Consider the following 21,113-nt stretch of genomic DNA (forward strand, 5'->3'; position numbering starts at 1 on the left):
TAAGAAATTCAGATCACCTATGAAAAAATTTTCTGTAGATGCTAGAAGTTTGTCACCAACATGAAGGAGTGATCACTTCAGTCTCCAAAGGCGTAAAAAACCTAACAGCCTTTTTATACAGCACCCAGAAACTGTTATTGGAATAATTAGGAAGACAGAATACAATACAGTGTAGTAAAATTCCTATGTAATTGCCAATTACTTCTTCACATACTTCATAGCATGTCCAGGAGTTCTGGGTAAGAACTCTGTTGGCATGTCATGCTTATTCAAAATTTCATAGAGGCAGCAGGGAGAGGGCATTCAGACTCTCCTTCTACAAACAGCAGCTGCCATTACAAAAGCTACCCAACACTTTCATTTTATGGTCTGCATCAATCCCACTGAACAAGACTTCCCGCATTGCCTAGTAAGCCAATTCTCCTTCTCAATTTGATGTAAAGAAGAAAAAACCCAATCAAATCAAACAGCTATATTGCCTTTTGCTTGTGTGTGCCTGTCTGCAAGTTTCAATGGATCCTAGGTTGGAGTGTGTATGATTTTATCACAAAGAAAGTGTGATGGTATTATTCACGTTCACCTCTACCGAGATACAGAGTCCAGCCAACAGACATACCTGAAGTTTTGGAAAATTATAGGGAGTGAGTAGGAAAATCTTCTCTCATGCTCAAGAGTGGCAGCAAACACCCTATTTTTTCTATTTTTGAGGACTTCCTTCTTTCCCTTTCACTGTGCACATTGCAATCCTACCTAAGCCCAGTAGCAAAGCGGTCAGGGACAGCCCCATTGATGAAGATGTTCACTTCAGCAACACTGAATCAGTTCCACTGTCAGGGAAAACAGACCAGTTTCACTCTCAGAAAACCTACACCAGTGCCTAGGCCTCCTTGTCCAGACATGAAAGAGAAGTGCCACAGCTGGTTAAATAATTCTTCTCAGAAGATTAAGTACGTAAGGCAGGCTGTCATGCTTCCCGTTGTCCTGATAGCCATGCACTTTACAAAAGATGCCAAGTGCTATTGCAAACACAGTTTGTACTTCCATGACAGTAAGTGCTTCTCTGTGTCTTTTCATTGCCACAGACCAGTGCTTTTGATCCATCAGCAGTTCTCAGCACATATTCCCAAGGGAAATTCTTTGAAATGTACCTTCATCTTGATCACTGACCTCAAGCTGGTCCTCACCGTAAGCACTAGTGCAAAGAGCTGCAGTTGCTTTGTGCAGAACTTTATCTGATTACCAGATTTCAAAGAAGCTAAACCCAGGCTAATCCACCACATAAAAGAGTCAAACTATTTTTAATGCACTTCTTTCTTTTAAAGCCTAACAAGGGACCTAAAATTCAGACCACAATTTAGAATAGCTTTTTTCTGTCCCAGAGCCAGTCTGCTACAGTTTATCACAGAAGATTATACTGTATTAAGAATATTATTCTAGAAATAATAGAGCATTAGAAATACTTAAGAAAATCAAACATACAGATACAAGGAAAAACCCCAACAAACACATGCAGAAGATGAAAATGGAACAGCTTAGTCTATTCATAAATAATTAGCACTTATTACTTTATTCTGATATGTTGCAAAGACATCAATGTTTTATATTTTGCTCAAATTAATGATTAACAAACACTTCATGTAAAAACTAATTCATTTATATACTCCATTTGACACACAAGTTGCTTCATAGTAAAATGTGCCAATTCTTTTTAAAACATATAACATCTGTAACACTTTAAAAAAAAGAATATATAAATGCTTATATTGGGAGCTCCAGCTGTTGTGAGAATGAAGAAATCCTAATGATATCAGAAAGCAGGAATTATATTTCATTCACCCTTTTTGCCATGGTGAAAAGTCAGTCAACATGATCCAGATGTTTGTTCTGGGTGTTAAAGAGTGTCTACTTGGTAATTATTCTCTGAGACACAAGCATTTTCTTTATAGTGCTTAAATAATTGATTTAATCCAGAAGTAAAGAATTCAAAAGTACAGCAGCCCTTTTCCATTACTCTTTGGGGTGGAGGACAGGGTTTAACATTTTTTCACATTTTGGTACTTAACATGAAGTCACACGAAGTTATCCAATGACCAAACAAATCAGAGCAATAACAATATAAGTAAATAATAAAGTATTAGTAAGGCAAGTTAGGTTTCCCACCAAGTTGCATGTCATACATATCATTTGTCAGTAAAATTACAACATTTGTTTGTAATTACTTTCAGTTCTATGTGAGAATGATTCTGCTTCTCTTTTTAATGTGGAGAGAAATTGAAGTTCTGAGTGCAAGGCATATTGCAACTACACAAAATATTTTTTTCTTTTAAATGCTGTGCACTTACTTGCATCAAACCCATCATATCTGAGCTCATAAATTTCCTGATTCCAGCCCCAGGAGTGTTTATGAATCCAGAGGAGCACAGCACCCAGGGAGAAGAGATCTGTCTCACCACAGACCCAATATGAGTCCACTGAGGTCATAAGCTACGAAAGCACCCTGCTCCTCTAGACCAGCTCAGGCTTTTGGAAACAAATCAAGCAGCCAGAGGTTTAAATCAGCCATCAGCATAGACATTTAGGCTGCCATTATGACAGAGCTTTAACACCACTACTCTCAGAACCAGCAGATGAAGTGACAAGTATTCCTGTGTACCAGAAAAGAGAGGAGGAGTAAATAGCCTTACTTGTACTTGCATACAAATTTCCATCATTAAATGACAGTAGAATGACAGAGTATATATTTACAGCACTTCTCCTTTTTTAATGTTTTACAATACCAGCTGTAAAAAACAAAAGAAAAAAAATCACATTTTTCATTGACTTCCTCAACTAATAATCAAGGCTTCTGTGACATGGACAGCCATCATATTGCACAGCCTATGCAAAGTCAACAGCAGCATAAAAATAATTATACTTGCAAAATTATTGGAGCTCTTGATACAGGAGAAAATACAATATTTTTGCAACAGGACGTATTTATTTATTTATATAGAGGTGTTAAAGTAGCAGTGAAGGACCCTGGGTGGCTACAATTATGTCACTAAATATACTTGTCTAGTTTGAAATTATATCCCTTTATAGAAAATAGAAAGAAATATTTCTAGAGAATAACTCATTTTGCCACAAAAAAGACATCTGAAACAGGTCAGAAGAAGAATCACACCCTAAAGTTTTCTCTTTCTCTCCAAAGATTTTAAAAAGAACTTGATGACAAACTAAGCTTCTACGTCAGGAAAGTCCTATGCCCAGTTCCTGGCAAAGCCTCTATGATTAATGTCGCTCTAGCACTTAGGTGCAAGGATCATACCATTATCGTTTCAGGATTTTATTCTTTCTCATGCATACAAGCCATTCTATGCCACTACAAATGTTTTATATCTGTTTTTCTCACCAGAAGTGGAAAGAATAAAGAGATCAAAAAGTAGAGCATTTTTCCTCCCTGTAAACAGATCAGTAGTAACTCCACTTATGTTATGACAATAGTTATCTGAAAGTTTAGAGAACTATATGTGTTGCAAAATAAAGATTCTCTTTCAGTGAAAGAGAATAAAACCTCTGGAATGAAAGAAGTTAAAACCTCTTTGGGAATTAATGAAATTCCCAAAACAAATATATACCTAAGTGAATGTAAGTCATCATACATGTTTAGCTTTGCAGCAGCTTGGGGAAAAAGGGAAACATGTTTTGTGCTGAACTAAAGACATTGCATTGTGTTTTTGTGGAAATCATCACCCATATTCCCCATTCTGATTGCTAATATAGGGCCTACATATCTTGGCAGGAAGAAAGAGAAGTCAAGCAAAGAAAATAACGACACTTAGGCTCTATAAAATCAAAATGCAGCAAGTTCCTTTTTCACTTCAATGGGACTGAAATTCATCAGGATCATTATTCTTGTGTCTCACGTTCCTGAGACTACCAACAGACTAACCATATTTTCCTTATTTAGTTTAATTATTCGGCATCTCCTATAGACCAGCAAGCAAGTCAGGGAAACTATATGGTCCAAGTGATCAGACTCCTTGCAAATCCATAGCTGTTATTTTATTTAACATAGTTGTGAAGGCCATGTACCACAGCCTCACTGTTCAGAGCACGGAAACCACCATCCTAACCCTTCATTATAAATACCTCAGTTATCAAATATAGCCCGCACTGAAGTTCACAACAGACCACAAAATGATAGTTTCTGCAAAAACCATAGTGGTCCTCCATTTCCACTCACACCTGGTTTTGATCAAAATATTTGCATGGATTTTTGCCTACTTGAAGCCATGTACTGGAGATGATACTATACACAGCACATAATCCTGGAACAGGGGACCACAGAAGCAGCAGCCCAATGCACCAGCACTGTACTCCCCACCTACTTTCCCACACTGGTAAATTTGTGTTGAAACACAAGAGATTTTTTTCCTTCCCTCATTCAAATAAAGACAAGGAATTCTGTATTCAGAAGTCCAAGGAAAAACTGGTCATTTTAACCAGTCAGCTCTCAAGGACAGTATCATGCAGTTTATTATTAAAAAACAAGTATCCAATTAACAAAGGAAATATTATAGTCAGGAAAGAAATACTAAACAATAAGAAAGTGAAATATAGCAGGGACAAATAAGTCAACTCACTAAAATCTAGTCGTGTTTGCTACAAACATATTTTAACATCACCTTTGCACCTTTATATTGTTGCCATGAACAGACATTCTTCAGAGGGATTTGTTCAAAAAAGGTTCTTTTTAGTTCTTACAAAACTTAAGTGTAACATACATGGCACTAGGATTAGTGTGAGAAAAGGAGGAGAAGGACAAAGAAGGGAGGCAACACTCTGAATAGTTTCTAAACAGTCAGAGAAGTCTTCACTGCCAGTGTAACTTGGATCAAACAGCAAGAGGTTCTTCAGTTGCTGACAGAGGAGAAGCCTGAGATCAAGTTGATAGAAATGTTGAGGTTACCCCATTACTGTAAGCATCTTCTCTTGGCTGTTGACTAATTTCAGGACCTTTAGCCTCTGTCCTGCCAGGGCTTACATTCTTTTCCCACCTAACATTCTGGTTGGTCTACAGCTTTATGGGTAACCTTAGGCCTTGCTGTGACTTAGTCACAAAAAGAGAATTATTTGCATTTTCACCCATGTGCATCCACTGCTTATCTGTTAAGTTGTCTAGGTCTTTAGCACTGCCAAATGCTTACATTCAGGAGAGGATAGCACTACATACATCAGTTGACCTCAATGCTATTTTAAGAGTTAGAAGTTTAGGAAGTGTCAAAATGCATAAGAGAGAGAGCACTACTAAGCAAAGGAAGGTAATAATAAGTAAAAAGGAATTGAAACTACCTCTAGTGGTTTTCAAAGTATGTTATTTTACTGTTGCAAAAGTGTTTGAAGTTTTTTTGCAAATAACATACATCACTGACTTGTGCAAGACTTTGTGAAGAAGCAATAAGTTTCTCTTTTCCAAGACTAATAAAAATTACAACAGCGTCACATAAGATTGCAGATGACTTTACATACACATTATTGGAATGTTGATGTTGTCTCCAAACAATATACAACCATATCATTATCATTTACTAGAGCATGGTGGTGACGGGCAAATCATGCCCCACTTCATCACCCTGCTGTTTCAAGGAATTAAACAGACTTTTTTTTTCAAACCCCTTTGGTAGGAAAAGCAATAGAAGGCAAATATAAAACCATCTCTATAATAGAGGGGAGATGCTTGCTTAGGAAGCATGTTGAACAAGCACAGTCCTTACATTCTTTTCAGTAAAATAGCCATATATGCACCTACTTCGCAGCTGACGTTAAAAACAGGAAAAAAAATAAATCTATAGTTCTACACCTAATTGAATCATATTAAAATGGAATAACACCCCACGCAATTACAATCATACTAATGTACAGGTCACTTGAAGTGATTGTGAGAAGTGCTAATTCAGCAAAACTCAATGGTCTTTCCATTTACTTAGAAATAGGTATAATCTTGATTACCCACCATTAAAAAAACCCCATGCTTTATGAATTTACTTTTAGTAATTTGATTCTTAGGTTTGAAATGCTGCCTTTAAATATTTAAAATGAAACATTTTTCCTGATCTTGATACTAAACAATCAAAAACTATCTTTCTTCAATAAAAATTATTTTTGCCAATTTATTTGTCTCATTTAAAAAGTATTAAAGTAAAGCTTGAACATATGCTTGGCATCCTTGTCATAGGGTTGTGGTGTCCAAAATGTAATGACACTTTGTACCCTTAAAAGAAAGGGTTTTATTTTGCCTAATCCGTGAATCTGCAGATAAATTGGAAGACAAGGATTGAAATTACTAAACTTGAACAAGCACCCATCTGCAGTTTCAACTGCTGACTGATTGCTTTCTTCTGAAATATTGTCAGACAAATCATTCCAAGTACTCGATGCTGTACCTAACATGGCACATCAAATCTGTGGAAATAGAGGTATTTTCCTTGTAGAACAGGAGGAGCTCAGAAGTAGCCATGCATTTAAAGGCTCCAAAATACTACACTTGTTCCTATGCTTAACCATTAACTAACATGAAAAATCCCTATTGAGCTGTAAAAGGCTCCTGGCAATAATAAAGGAGTAATTTTTTGCAGAAACACTGTTCTACTTATCCAGTTTTATGCATTTACCTCATTTTAGAAACCCGCAGTTAGTGATATCAGTTTAAAGGTAACAAAAAGGCATTCAGGCAACTTGAACACATCAGCCTAAAAACTTCATTCTCAGAAATCTCACTTGGCGCCTACTTTCCTCTGAGATATTTATATTTCTTAAAGGAGTAAAACAGGTGGCTGAGTTTCTTTCTGCACAAAAGGAAATAATCTGCTTTCTGGGCTTGCCCATAACTGCCCAAAGCTTGGCAAAGCTAAACAAAGAGCACAGACCCAACTGCCAGGATCTGTGAAGGTGATCTCCTTCCTTGCCAGGTTTTCTCAGCCTATGATTGTTCGTTTTTCTTATCTTTCTCATTTGTGTTCTTCAAAAAAAACCTTCACCAATTCCCAGTCTAAATCCCACCCATCTGGAGAGAAGGGAGGGGCATCCTCTATCACAGAAGCACCACTACTGGAACACCTGGCCAAGGAACAAAACATGGCTTTTAAATTCCCATTTCTGCTGAAGGTGATAGAACATGAAACTCTACAGGTTTACAGGGCTCTCTTGCATCTTTCTCTACAGAAGTAACTCTTCTTGTGTAGAAAAATTATTTCCCAGGTCACCGAGAGTAAACAAGAAAGATATCATAAATCATTTTATAGCCAATATCAGAAAAATGGGCCCATAGAGAGCAAATGTAACTGTACAGCATAAGAGTTAGAACATTTATACAAGACAGAGTCAGCTGGCCAACACCACTTTGTATTTCACATGACATAATGCTATTATTTAAATGCTTAATTGAACAACTCCACAAGCAAAACTGAGTGCTCTATCACAGAATACTTTTCCACTCCATTGCTTAAAGCATTCCCACTGGAGACTGTTAAGTAGGGCTCGAAACTTGCCATTAAAGAGGGGATTTCAGCCTTAGCTTTCCAAAACCTGATAAAATACTTTAACTTCTAGCTAGATTTTTACTTTCTAACTTTTAAAAAAGTTATTGTTTCAACAATGTTTTCTTTCTGAGAAACTTATTCAGGGTACAAGCTACTGATGGGGTGGATATACTGCACCCACATTTTGTGGGAACAATTAGTTTGTTTTTTTAAAACAAGCATCTGTGGTTTGTGTCTTGGGAACAGAACTGAATTTAAACACCGTTCAGTATCCCACTAAGTATCTGACTGGCTGTCCTTGCCAGATTATCACATTCACTGACATTTGATTTATTAAGTTTGATGAAACCAAATAAAGATCGGAAAAGGAGTGCCAGAAAACAGTACCTGTCTGCGTCTTACAGTGCTTCTTCCTTAAGGGCAACCGGAGGTTGCTGCAGTTTCAAAATTGCCATTTCAAAACCTTCTGGATCTTGGCCACAGAGCATTCTTTTCAAAATTGCCATAGACACAGATCACTCAGATATGGAACACACAGAGACAAAACAAAAAGGCAGAGAGATACATAGCTGCACACAAGTAGTCTCTGACTTTCAATACAGGTCACAAGTAGACTGCCCGTAAGCCTTAGCAATAATATTCCTTGTGCCTCAGCCCCCATTACCCATAAAAACTACAAAAAATGTTAAACCATCTTCTAACTTTCTCAGAGGCTACATGAATACTCTAACATTTGTATTCTACTGTGTTTTTTCCTAGCCTTCTCCCACTGCAGATTTTCTTACTTTAGCGTGTACTCTTCCCCTTCATGACAATGACGATTCCAGTTTAGCAATTTGCTTCTTTAAAACAACAATATGTTACTGCCACAGGAACACAAAGGAAAAGAGGAATACAAAGTTCTCAGTGCTCCAATGGCTGAAAGATGCCTGTGCTGGTGCAAGGACACTAAAATGCAGTGCTGAGGGCTCATCTGGTAGAAATTGGGTAAGCAAAAAGCACAACAGGTGTTTGCAATTGCTATCAGCTGAAAAGCAAAATATAACTGCACCCAACAGCTAAGTAACTTCTCCAGAACTCCCACTCACCTTTGTCTGGCTGCCTTTAAAAAAGCAGGCCTCCAAAAGCTATATACCAGCAAATTGAGGGAGAGGGTAGGAGAGGGAGTGAGTATCAATGCTTTGTCTTTCCAGATTAGTATATTAATTACTACTACATCAGGTGGCCACCAGTTCTGGCATCCCTTTTGTTTGGAAAAAAAACCAAAACAAAACAACAAATCCAAAACCAACAAAAAAAATTACATACATGCCCTCCAAAGCTGAGATTTTGTCAGTGCCTGCAGGCGCTCCCTGCGTGTGCACAACAGGTCAGCAGGACTGCTAGAAGCTATGTAGCCAGCGCTCAGATTCCAGAGAAGCTGAAGATATTGGCTCCTAGCATCCCCCAGACAAGGTCAGCCCAGCCCACCATCAAAATGAAGTTGCAGGGCCCTAAGAAACACATGGGGGAAGCAAGCAGGTGTTGCAAATTTGAGTTTAGGTGTCACAAAAAGAGGACTTTTTAAAATTTTGATAAATACTTTTAATATCTTAAATCCTTCTAAGGCTTCTTCTGGAGAGGACCACAGTTAGAAAACTTGGTGTTACTTTATTGGTTTTCCAATTGATATAGGTAAGGGAAACATGAACTGCAGAAAATACATATGAAAACATTCTTACCTATCACAGATGTGATAAGAAATATCCATGATGCTTTTTAACTACACAGATAATTAAATTATTTATACAATACTTACAATTTTTTATAACTTGCAAACTCTGAAAATATGTAACAAGCAAGTCTTCAAATTAGATTTGGGGAAGGCGGATTTCTGTTTCATAAGCAAATTATTTCATAAATGCTCTTATGTTACGTTTTGTAAACTCTTTTAGCAAACAATATTACGATATCCATCCTCCATTTTCAGTTCACTCACATGTTCCTCATGTATTTATGTATGGCTACTAGGTATGCCTGTTTCAAGAGTCTAATGAAATCTTGAGACACTGACATATTATAAAATCCCAATGCCAATCTGCCAAATTTCATGAAATTGATGTATCTATGGCTTAATATTCCAGTAATTAAAATAATGTTGAGTTGCAGATCCATTAACTCTTATACCATATATTAACTGTAATTGTAATGCAAATAGGTGAGTTTTCAGTTTGGAAGTGGTGGAATTCATAACTATTAGTTTCATAGATGCTAAGAAGTGTAGAAGATGCATATTTTTGTGACAAATTTTTGTCATTGATTGATGGCTCAATTTTTTTGTTTGAAAAATATAGTTCCTGAAATAGAGTTAAAACTACACTATTCTGCATCTTCAAACCTTGGTAAATTAACCTGCTTTGTTATTATTATGAAAACTGTAAGGTCCCACAATTTTGCAAAGTGAAATGTCTGATACAGGAAAATTTCTACTTCATCAGGATAAAACAGCAAAACAAATCAATAAAACTGATTTAAAAAAAAAAAGGATTAGTTTGTATAAATATCAGATGTAATAACTTTAAAAAGTACTGATGCAAAAAGCAAAATTAAACCCCAAAACTTTTATTGCATCCTGTAAGTGCATTTCACATTGTTACAATATATTGCCACAAACCACAAGCAGTTATTTGGTTGCGCTTTTTTTCCCCTTAAAATCATTGCTATGATTTTAAGAACATGGGAAATTTTTAACTTTCACTTTAGATTTTGAATTTTTTTTTTAATCCTATTCTAGCAATGAATTTCTGCTCAGTGCACATAAGCAGCAGGATTTAATTTTGATCACAGGATCTTGACCTTTTTTCAGCTCTTAGTCAAGAAGTCAAATTGGACATACAGAAAACCATGGGCCAAACACAGTTATGCATTTCTAAAACCCTTCTGCTATAATCAAGTGGAATAAACACATTCAGTAGAGTAACTCTTTTCAAAGATGATGAGAAAACATCTGGGGTCACTGGGTCAGTGGAAATTCCTCCACCTTTTCAATATGTCAGTAAACAAACCAAAGAAGACCTTACAAAATCTTGCAGAACCAAACAGAAGATTCAAGCAGCCTGTGAGGCATGGCAATGGCAGTGAAAAGCTTTATCAAGAAAAAGATGGTGAGATTAACATGTGATCCTCAGCTTAGGGAGTGCTATACTTTGAGGAAAACATTATTTTAAAAATCTCTGTTGTCATCATAGCTCTCTGTGAGCCACTGAATTAGAAATTAACCTTACTAGTTGGGCTTGTGATATGTGTCATCTCTGAATAGGAAGTGGATCAACACTCAATATATGACCACAGGTGGCTTTTGCATTCTCTGCTGCAAGGACAAGATATTAGTATTACTCTGAGACTTTACATCTTGCTGTCCAGTATCTTTAGCAAAAAAGAAGGCAAATTTATTTTTAAAGTGATCTTAAGATCATACCAGTACTTCTCAGATTAATCATGACAGTTTGCTGAAAAACAGCATAAACAAATGAAGTCTATTTTTAGCTGTTTAATTTTTTATTTTTAAATTTGTGTGATGTTCCATTTCAATCATCAAAGCATTAAGAAGTCAAGTAAAAAGTTTCATTGTGGTGCTTCTTGCTGATAAAATGTTTGTCTGGGGTTTTTTGTGTTGCATTTTATTTATCGTGGAAGAAAAAGCTTGCACTTCTAAAACATACACAGAAAGATATGCACCATCTCTGTAAAGCTCAGAGGCTTCTGAAAATGCTCAACTTGTTTCCTGAACAATCAAAAATACTGTTCATTGAAATATTAGTTGACAAGATGTCTTGTAGGAGACAGAAAAAAAAAAGGCATGAAAAAGCAGAAAAACATAAACTACAGTTTACCTGTTGATTCAAGAAAAAAAAATTTAAAAGTTAAAAATAGAATGACTATTTACATGTAAAAAAGTGGGAGTATCTTACTTTGGAGTCAGTTAGTGACAGCAGATGGTACTTCTCCAGAGAGCAACATTGCTGGTGAAGTGAATTAAGTCTGTTTTGAGTGACACACAAATAAATCCCACAGGTTAGGGTAGCATAGGTAGAAACGTGACCTGACATGGTGGCAAGGGACACATGGACTGCTACATGTTCACTGTCATCTATTAACCAGCTCCCTGTTGTGGTCAGCGAGCGACAAGAAAGGACCACTCTTGCTGGCTCCTGTCTCAGCACATCCGCAGCACTGCTTGTGCACAGCACAGTTGCTTGTGCAAAGGGATGGGCAGCATGCAAGTAGAGACCTCTTTCTCTGAAGGGATCGTGTTACATCCGGAAGCATGAAGTTCAATTCCCCTCATCCAGACACGTATTTGCTTTGCAAGATATTTTTTATGGATGAATACAAAGATGTAAACAATGAAATATCCCTCTGTGCTACCAAGAATTTCAATGAGTTCTCCTAACAGGAAATCTGTTACCTGACATGTCTTGAGTGGCACTCAATTAAAATAAACCTATTTGGGGGCAGATTCTTAGTTGCAATATGGCTGGTTTTTGCCACCCTGCACTGCTGCACTTCTGGGCAATGACTGCAGTCAAGAAGAATTTTAAACAAGTCTAAATCAGGGCAGTCCTCAAGTTGTTTTATGGCTTGTGGAAGACAGCCCAGTCTGCAGGGGACCACACAACTGCAGGAATACAGGAAGTGAAAAAATAGGCCACTGTTAAAAACTTGGTGATTCTGAGGACGTATGAGAATAACTTCAAACTGCCTTAACCCAGAACCATCTATCTTCACTTATCCATTTGAAGAGTCAAGGAATTTAAGGCATCTTTGAAAGTAAGAAAGAATTTGACTCTTTTCTCCCTGGGCCTTCATAGTGAGTAGCTTTGATGATGGGGGTTATAATACTTCACACTTATGGTGGTACAAGTAAGAAAGCATTGGAGGCTGGCTTCCTGCCCCTTTTTAATTACATTCCAGAAACCATTTTTTGCACTGTGAACCTGTTGCAATATCTACATGGGAATAAATATTACCTTCAGACTGCATTGTAGATAAGACCACACATGGCAGAAGGCATGAAGAACAACCTCCCTGAGGCCTTATTCACAGATGTGGCTGAGTCTCCTCCTCTCTCAGGTAACTAGCTGATCAGCTGCTCTAAGGGCAGCTCCCCCAGTTCCTGCTCCCCACATAACTGGGGGCAGCAGGGATGGTCTCATTTTCCCTACTGACAGAGGAGCTGAAAGAGAGATTTTTATGGTCAGCCCTCTGTAAAACATGAATATCCTTCCACACTCCCAGAAGAGAGATAAATTGACTGTATAGCCATTTTGCACCAGACCAGAACAACACAATAAAACAGCAATGCTTTGTCAGGGCTGGGGATGTGAACTGTGGTGCCTGATTCAGGTGTTTCTCAGCAGCTTTCAATATAATGTGTAAAGAAAATGCCTGCCTGGAGATGCAGCTACAAAGCCATCCAGTTCATTTCCCATGGGAAGCATGTACCTCTCACATCACCCTTCTTCCCCTCACAGTGCTTTGATTTTAGTAATATGCCAAAACATCAGACCTATCTCTACTAAGGCACAGCTTTTGCATGGAAGTCTCTGTGGGCAGATTTCTGGCTTGTTTTTCATCACAAATCTTACAGGAGAAGAGCAGCAGTTTCAAAGACTTTTACAAGGAAGCCTCAGGGCTTCTTTGCCAGACTTCAATGGATATGTTTAGAGCATGGTATATGGAGGTTGAACTGCCTGACTCCCATTAACATTAATAGAGTCAGAAGGCTAAATGCCTGTGCACCACTCTGGTGACAAACCTTCAGTGTCTGGCAAGCAGTGTGCTGCCATTTCTAAGTCCTTTCGGGTATGATGTTTCCTTCATCAGGATGGCAAAATAAAACAGAGAGAGACAGCCTAGTTTCCTTCAGCTAAGACATTCTGAAAAGTAAAATAACTGTGGGGGTTCTGTCTCATTTTTAATGCAGAAGCTTCCACTTGCATATAAACTTCCTTACATATAAGGTATCAATAGCCTTACAAAAACTAATTTTAAAACCCCATAGCAAACAGACAACAAACTGCTATCAACCTACTGGTCTAATATGAAAGAATAGGCTAGCAGTTACACAGGATTCATTTGGTCCCATCAAATTTCTAGGATTATATGTGCTCTCTGAAAATTATAGGTAAAGGAGGCACTTCTCAAACATGAGACTGTTGCACAGCTGAAGCAAGTAGCTAATTTAAATTTTAACCTGTATTAAAAAAAAAAAATCTTTCATTCTCTGTTTATGAACACCTGCAGTTTGTATCGCACACATTTTCACTGGAAACAATCTGTTAAAACTGTAAAATTATTATAGTGTAGTCCCATAGTAGGTCACACTGTGGCAGTACCTTTGATCTCAGCCCCTGGGAAACATTTTTTCATGTGGGCAGCAGCAGCAGCTGTAAATACAATGTTAATACTGTTGGGGTATTAAATGTCCCTTTTATTTTGCTGGCTGAAGTCTGAGTGCTTATGCAGTACTACACTTCCCATATAACACGCTTTCAAGTTTCTGAAGTTTCAAGATAATCTAGTAAATGGACTGTCTTAGATACTTTTACAGTGGTGTTACCAGTGGGGAGGGTGGGGGGGGGTGGTGGAAAGGACCTCTCTGTTTCTTTCAGATCTGGGAAAATACACTTTGGTGATAAATCTTGATCTCTCAACAACTTGATCCTCTCCTTAGCTGACTCACAATTCACAGCTTTTCTGCTTTAACCTGATTAGAAACAACCTGTTAGCTAAATTACTTGGTTACAACTTACAGATATCCTGCATGTTTCAGCTTTTCATATGTGTAGTCCTACTTTAATTAAAGAAAAATGTCTCTTTTAAAAATGGTCTCTCTGTCCATGATGATTGTCTCATCATAACACTAAAATTCTAGATGGTGTACTGACCTTCCCATACAGAAACAACACAAGGACCTGACATTAGCTTTCCATTGTGCTGTGTAGCCTATCACACACCTATCCCAATTATACCTGAAATCAATGGTATGAAGACTGGATAATGCTCTGAGCTGTGTAAAGAAAAATTTCAGCTAGACTAATGCTACTCTAATCCCTAAAATTTTATTCTGATGCAGTTGCTTTGCAATAATATCTTACTTGTTCAAGTTTTATACTGGGAAAGTTATAAAGAGTAGGGACTTCTTTTATCTTTCAGGTACTGAGTGTACATCTTTAGTAAGAATATTTATTAAACAACATTTTAATAAAATAAACAGCACACATATTTTTTTAAATGAAAATTTACATTTATACACACATGTAGCAACATATCAGTAATTTAAGTGCTTTTTGCTTTTTGAGAACAAATCCGTTAAAACGTCTTAAGAAAAGTGATTCTACCAAATAGCATGCAAACACTTTGAAGTGTCATAATTATCTTGATTTAGCCTCTTCTATTCACTGCTTTCAATTCTGAATGAACATACAAGCCACAAGACCTGTTCTACTTTGCATGCTCTGTACGCTCTGCTGTCAAAGGAGCATAATAACATACATTTTTGTTCTTTTTCAAATACCACTGTAATAGACAGTTGTGTGCACACAAAGCTTTTTAAATGCATATTGCTGGAGTTTTGTGCCTTAGGGCAAATCTCATTTCATGCTCCTTGGTATCAGTATAGCTTGGGAATGCAAGGACTGAAGCCTACAGTCAGGGTCTAAATCCAAAAAAGATATAAAAGACTTGTTAGAAGAAAGCAGGGAGGGAAGGAGGGGGGGAGAAAGAGTGGCAAACAGGTGACTTCCTACCAAGGCAGATTCTTCCCTTTCCTCTTCAATCCGTGAGTAGCATTAGGCATCCAGTTGATACAACAGCCAAGAGGCTAACGTTCATGAATTTTTTTGTTAATCAGTCATCAGGTAAAGCTTTTAAATAACCAATAGCAAGGAGCAGAATTCAGCCCTCTTCTTTTCCCAGGTAAGAGTTCTAACTGCCCCAGGATGCCTAGATAGCATGACTGTTCTGGTAGAAATTCTGTGCACACTCCTCCCCACCTCCTCTCACTAACTAATAAAAATAAGTACATATTCCTTTTAAATGTAGAGCTTTTCACAGAAGAAAACCATATTAGAATAGCTTTTACATGGAAGATTGGGGCAAAAGGTGGGTGTAAAATCCTTCTGCTGAGAAGAGATTGAACCCACATTGGTTACTCATGCTCCTGTTGGAGGAATGAATGAAGACTCCCATCACCTCCTGCTGCTGCTGTACTTCACGCACAGCCTGCACCATTAGTCATGCTACGAGCATGCCAGCTGGATAGAGCCCCTCAGGTGAAACAGACCGAGGAATGCCTTGCTTATGAATCCAAATTAGGCTTAAATGTAAATTATGACTGGGTCACTCCACAGTAAGCTAGTTTGGGGATGCCCAGGAAAAAAGAATTTAAAGCCTTCAGGAAATAGGGGATTTTACGTGAACATGTGGCTAAAGACAGCTGCAGGTTCAGTTTGCAATCCCTCCAACCCAGCTCCACCTAACCCTCCTCCATCTGAGAATTTGGACAGCCATGTCAGTGTGAAGGCTCAGAAAAATGCATGACAACTAAAGAATCCATGTGGATGCAAAGTCGTGTGGCTTCTTGGGGGAATTATAAAGGCTGCCGTTTGGGACGCAGAGTCTTAGAGCAAGTATTAGGAAACTTTTCTTTCAGATTTGTCCTCTCTTGATTTTCATCAGATTATTTATGTGGTGGAAAATCCTGGTAAAAGAAATTCAAAATTTAGGGGAGGAAATTTTCACATGACTTCAAATTACTCAAAGGAGAGAATTACAGAGTCACAATGCAAAAGATGGTGGTGGAGAAGAGAACAACCTGTCAGAAATGAGCCAAGAACGGAAAAAAAGGACAAGTTAAATGACTTAGTTAGGCAGGTACCAGCTCTTCTTTGAGGGGAAGGATGGGGAAGAGAGTTTCCAGTCACCTGCTCTAAAAAGAGCACATTGCACAAGGGGCTCAGTATGAACATATCACAGATGCCAGTGGCTCAAAGCTGTTTGTACTGAGGGAGCTGGCTCTTGGGCCACTCTTTGCGGTCTGGCTCTGGGTCACAACTGCAAGTGCCTTTAACTGTGATAAGGCTGGACATGCTTCCTGAAATCTAACAGGGCACATATCTGTGCATCCTTGGCACCAAATCAGTTAGGGATGGCACCCATCAAGAAGTCAAGGAGGACAGATGTCTCTTTATAACTTGGAAAACCATCCTGCCTCTCATATCAAATACTCTAAGGCTCCCACCTCAGAGATTGCTCAGGTTATCTCCCAAGAAAAAACTTCCATTCCCTAACCACTTTTGTTTTACATACACCTATACAGTTTCACAGAGGAAGGAAATAAATATATTTTAATAAAAATCATTCTCAAAAGAGCTATGATCAGTGACATGATGATACATTCACTATGGTAGATTTAAACTATGATAAGGATATGTACTTTAAGTACAATTAAGATATTTCTCACTCCTGTTACTATATTAGATAGAAAGAGAAGAAATGCTATGCTATTTACTGTATACAAATCAATAAACCACATTTTATATAATGTGCAAAACCCCTTTTGCCGGATTAAATATTTACAGATCTGTGACTTTAAAATATTGCAGTGCTATTTAGTAAAGAGCTTCTTCTGCAGTTTAGAAATATGAATTCTGGTAAAAAAAATATCTAGAAGTACTTTTTCCTTTCCTACAGAATGCTGGTATCTGAGTTGGAACATTACAGGTGGTGGGTCTGGATGGGTGGCCTACTAGATGAGTGAAAACCTGCCTGAGCCCTGAGGCCCAAAAGGTGGGTGGTTAATGGTTCATTCTCTACCTGGAGGCCAGTTGTGATTTTTTCAGGACCTCTCTCGTCTAACATCTTTTTCAGTGATCTGGAGGAGACGTTGGAGTTCACCTTCATTGAACTTTCGGGTGACACCCAGTTGGTGCACACAGCCAATCTACTTGAAGCCATGGCTGCCATCCAGAAGCGCAGGCTGGAGGGATAGGATGGCAGGAACCACAAGAAACAAAGCAAGGACAAATGCAAAGTTGTGCACCTTGAATGTCTGAAATCCTTGCACTGGTACAGGCTGTGGAACAGCTCTGTTGAGAAGACACTGGCAGACCATAATCTAAAGATAAACGTGCCCTGGCAGTAATGAAGGGTAGTCATCTTTGGGGCTGTATCATCAGGAAAATACATAGTGGCAAGGAAAATGTCTATTCCCTTTACTTAGCAGTTGTTGATCACATCTAGGATACTGTGTCCGGTTTAAGGTCTCTTCACCAGTAAGGGAAGACACTGGCAAACTGGAGCAAGTTCAGTAGAGGGCTGCCAAGATGGCTGGGACTGGAGCAGGTGTGCAGGAATCCTGTGAGGAGAGGCTGAGGCTTGTTCACCTGAGAGAAAGGATGGCACTTCAGGAACCCCCAGTGCCTGTGGTAAATTTAGCACGAAGACACAGGCACAACAGTCTGTGGCAAGAGGGTGAGATGACAAACAAACTAAAACAGAGGAGGCCCCATTGGAAATAGGAAAATACTCGTTTACTATTATGGCAGTTCAGTAGTGCAACAGGCTGCCCAAGGAATCTGTGCAGTCTTCAGCCTTGGAGGCTTTCAAGACCCAACCAGATCAAGCCCTGAGCAGCACGGGCTGACCTCAGGACTGACTCTGCTTTGAGCAGCACATTGGACTAGAGACCTCCTGGGGCCTTTTCCAACCTGAATTAACCTATGATTCATTATATGTTTTAAGACCTTTCCTGTAGCCTTCTAATCACTACCTTCTTTAACTTTCTTTTGCTTTAGCATGAAAATCTTTTAAACTATTTCTAAAAGTACATCCCTCAAAATAACTGTTCTATTCTAGGTAAGTACTGTCATTATATATAGATATTTATATATTTAAATTCTGAATACTGCAGCTTATTTTAAAGGCCTCTTCATAAAATAATGAAACCAAGAGCAAGCTTTTTAAAATTTAATCTAGATGAGCTATGTAGGAATGAATTAATGCCTAAGGATATGCTGTCATATTTAAATATAGAAAAGTATAATTACAAGTGCTATAAGTACGAAACTGAGCTTCTTAGAGAAATTAAGACTTTTTAAAGAAAAATAAAAGGAATCTTAAATGTCTGTGCAACTTAGGTTTCCTCCTTTTGTTACTATGGCTACAATAAAGAATTACCAAAGGAGAGAATTGGATTGGTACAGTATTAAAGATTAGGAGTGCTAATTAGTATTCTCCTTCTATAACTCTGATAGCCACGTAATCGAGCCATTTATTCTAAATCACTTAACTTTGAATAGTTTTAACATTGTTTTGCAAGTAAATGCCAACTCTACTAATTACAGTTTTGTCTGTATTTAATAAAAAGACCCATTTTAATTACCATATTTTTGAAGTCTAGACTTCTCCATTTTTTAAATACTCCAGACAGCCATTTATTATCAGCTTTTTAGTGATATTATTTTCTTTTGCACAAATGTATTACACAGTATGTTTCCTTTGGTATATAATCATTAATGTGCTGCCTCTACACTTTTGGCCACACAAAATTGTACGTGTGTTCGAACATATGTTTTCTCTATCCAAAAAATAACCCTTTTAAGTTGAAACACATCCAGATTTGATACCATTTTGATTTTATGTTTTTATAATATTTTTCTAATATTATAAAAATATCTTTGGAGCCAAGCTGTCTATTTTGTACTTGAAAACTTATACGCTGCTTTTTTAATCTGAACACCTATGTTCCTGTCTCATTTTGTAATTTGAGTTTGCAAGTTGTACATGCACAAATTAAACCAAAAGCCTGCAATGCTGTTTACAAGTGAAAATAAAAGAGAGTAGAAATATTTGTGGGCACAAATACTTATTCAAATGTTAAACCATTAAGTGAAAAAGAACACTAAATAGAAATAACTCTCCTCTTGATTTTTCCATGTGTTAGGCACTGATCTTGGTCTCAGATTTTGATTCATTCTTGAATCTGTCACAGACTTGATAAGGGACAAGCTATCTAATCTCCTTTCTGCTTGAGGTGGTGGATCCTATAGTTGATCTGCCTGCTGGTGGCCTCAGTCCTGCTGTCCTCCCTATCTCAGCTCTGACCCTGGCTGAGGCATTTCAGTATGAAAAGCTGTATGAAAGGGTTTTGTTCTTCCCTCCCTGCTTTTGAGGTTATATAGATTTAAGGCACAGAAACAGACCAAATCAAGGCTGGACAAACATTTTAGTTAGTGTGAAGAGAGGAATGCTGGTTTGCCAGCAAAGACAAAACATGAGTGGTTACTGCTTTTTGAGACTTAGTTACACTGCATGGGACAGCAGCTTCAGTTTCTCTGCCTATAATATTGGTTTAGTGTTGGTTCCCTCTTTCTTTTCTTCTTATTTATGCTAATTTTTTACCTGTAACTTTTATTTTTTCTAGCAGTGAGACAGATTTGGGAACACATATTAGCTATACCTAACGACCAAATGCATAAAACTTCTAAAGAAAAGATTTTAGAGGCAGCAAAAAGAAGCAACATATGGATTTCTGCCAATAATGTGTTATAATTAAAGGCTTCTGGGAATGCCTTTTAGCAAATGCATGAGTATCATAAATATTTGAAAGCACTGGAGGACAGTTATACTCTTGCTCTTCACCTTTACTATTAGTAGTTATTTTAATAGATGCATTAATAGCACAGTCTGCAATAACAAGATCAAGCAAACCAGAGGGGCTTCCTTGAAAATCTTAATGATGCAAAGGAGTCACCGATGCCTGGCCACATTTTCATCACAAAGTGATTTGTTTGCTGTTATGCAGTGTCTGGAAAGAATATTCTACTCCAGAAATGGTAAATTGGACAAGATTACTTCTTGGTATTTGAGCAGACAATAATTTATTTGTCTGTGTCTAGGTGACAGTAACTTTTTTTTCCAAAGCAAAAGTAACAATTGAGGATTTGACTGGAAGAAGGGTCAGACTACCTTTAAATAAGTTAAGGGATACAAAACTTCTTGAGGGGAAAGAATTGGAAAATATTTAAATCTGAACAAAATCTGACTGGTTCCCAAGAAATAATAGGACAGAAGGTACTCTTATATTTTTTTTTTCTCAAACAGTCTGGGAACACTAGATATGAGGGAGGACAGCACTACTGATCATGTGTGTTAGCAGAATGCTATCCACAGGGTGGATAGGTGCAATTCCTAGAAATCCCAAACCTGTGGACATGGAGGTCCATAGCATGTGTGACCTGACATTCTTAACAATGCTCATCCACCTTGCAGAGCTCACTGAAGTAACTGAACAGCAAGGAGGTACACCTCACTTCTCTGCATGAGTGGACAAGACAAAGATCTGCGTGAAAGGGCAGACAGATAACACAATGGTCTGTGTATCTTCCAGAAAGCAATACAAGCCAGATAAACTCCCTCACAGCAACAGTCCTTGCAAAGTTCATTGCTGGATATAAAACATGTACATTTAAATAACTTTTAAGTAACCGTCTTCGAAACCTTACACAGGCACTTCATGCACATAAGTGGTCTCATTGACTGTAGTAGAAC

At 37.8% G+C, this 21,113-nt stretch overlaps 1 long non-coding RNA gene across 1 annotated transcript in view; it reads left to right on the forward strand.

Moving 5' to 3' along the window:
- LOC135413116 (uncharacterized) overlaps nt 1–20,406 on the forward strand; it is a 63,524-nt gene extending 43,118 nt beyond the window's left edge. Inside the window, exons 4-5 of the long non-coding RNA XR_010430094.1 lie at nt 17,256–17,351; nt 17,433–20,406. This is a non-coding gene — a long non-coding RNA (uncharacterized LOC135413116). The remainder of the gene's footprint in view (nt 1–17,255; nt 17,352–17,432) is intronic.
- Nucleotides 20,407–21,113: the final 707 nt, after the last annotated feature.

Source organism: Pseudopipra pipra, chromosome 4 (assembly GCF_036250125.1).
Source record: "Pseudopipra pipra isolate bDixPip1 chromosome 4, bDixPip1.hap1, whole genome shotgun sequence".
NCBI classification, from domain to species: Eukaryota; Metazoa; Chordata; class Aves; order Passeriformes; family Pipridae; genus Pseudopipra; species Pseudopipra pipra.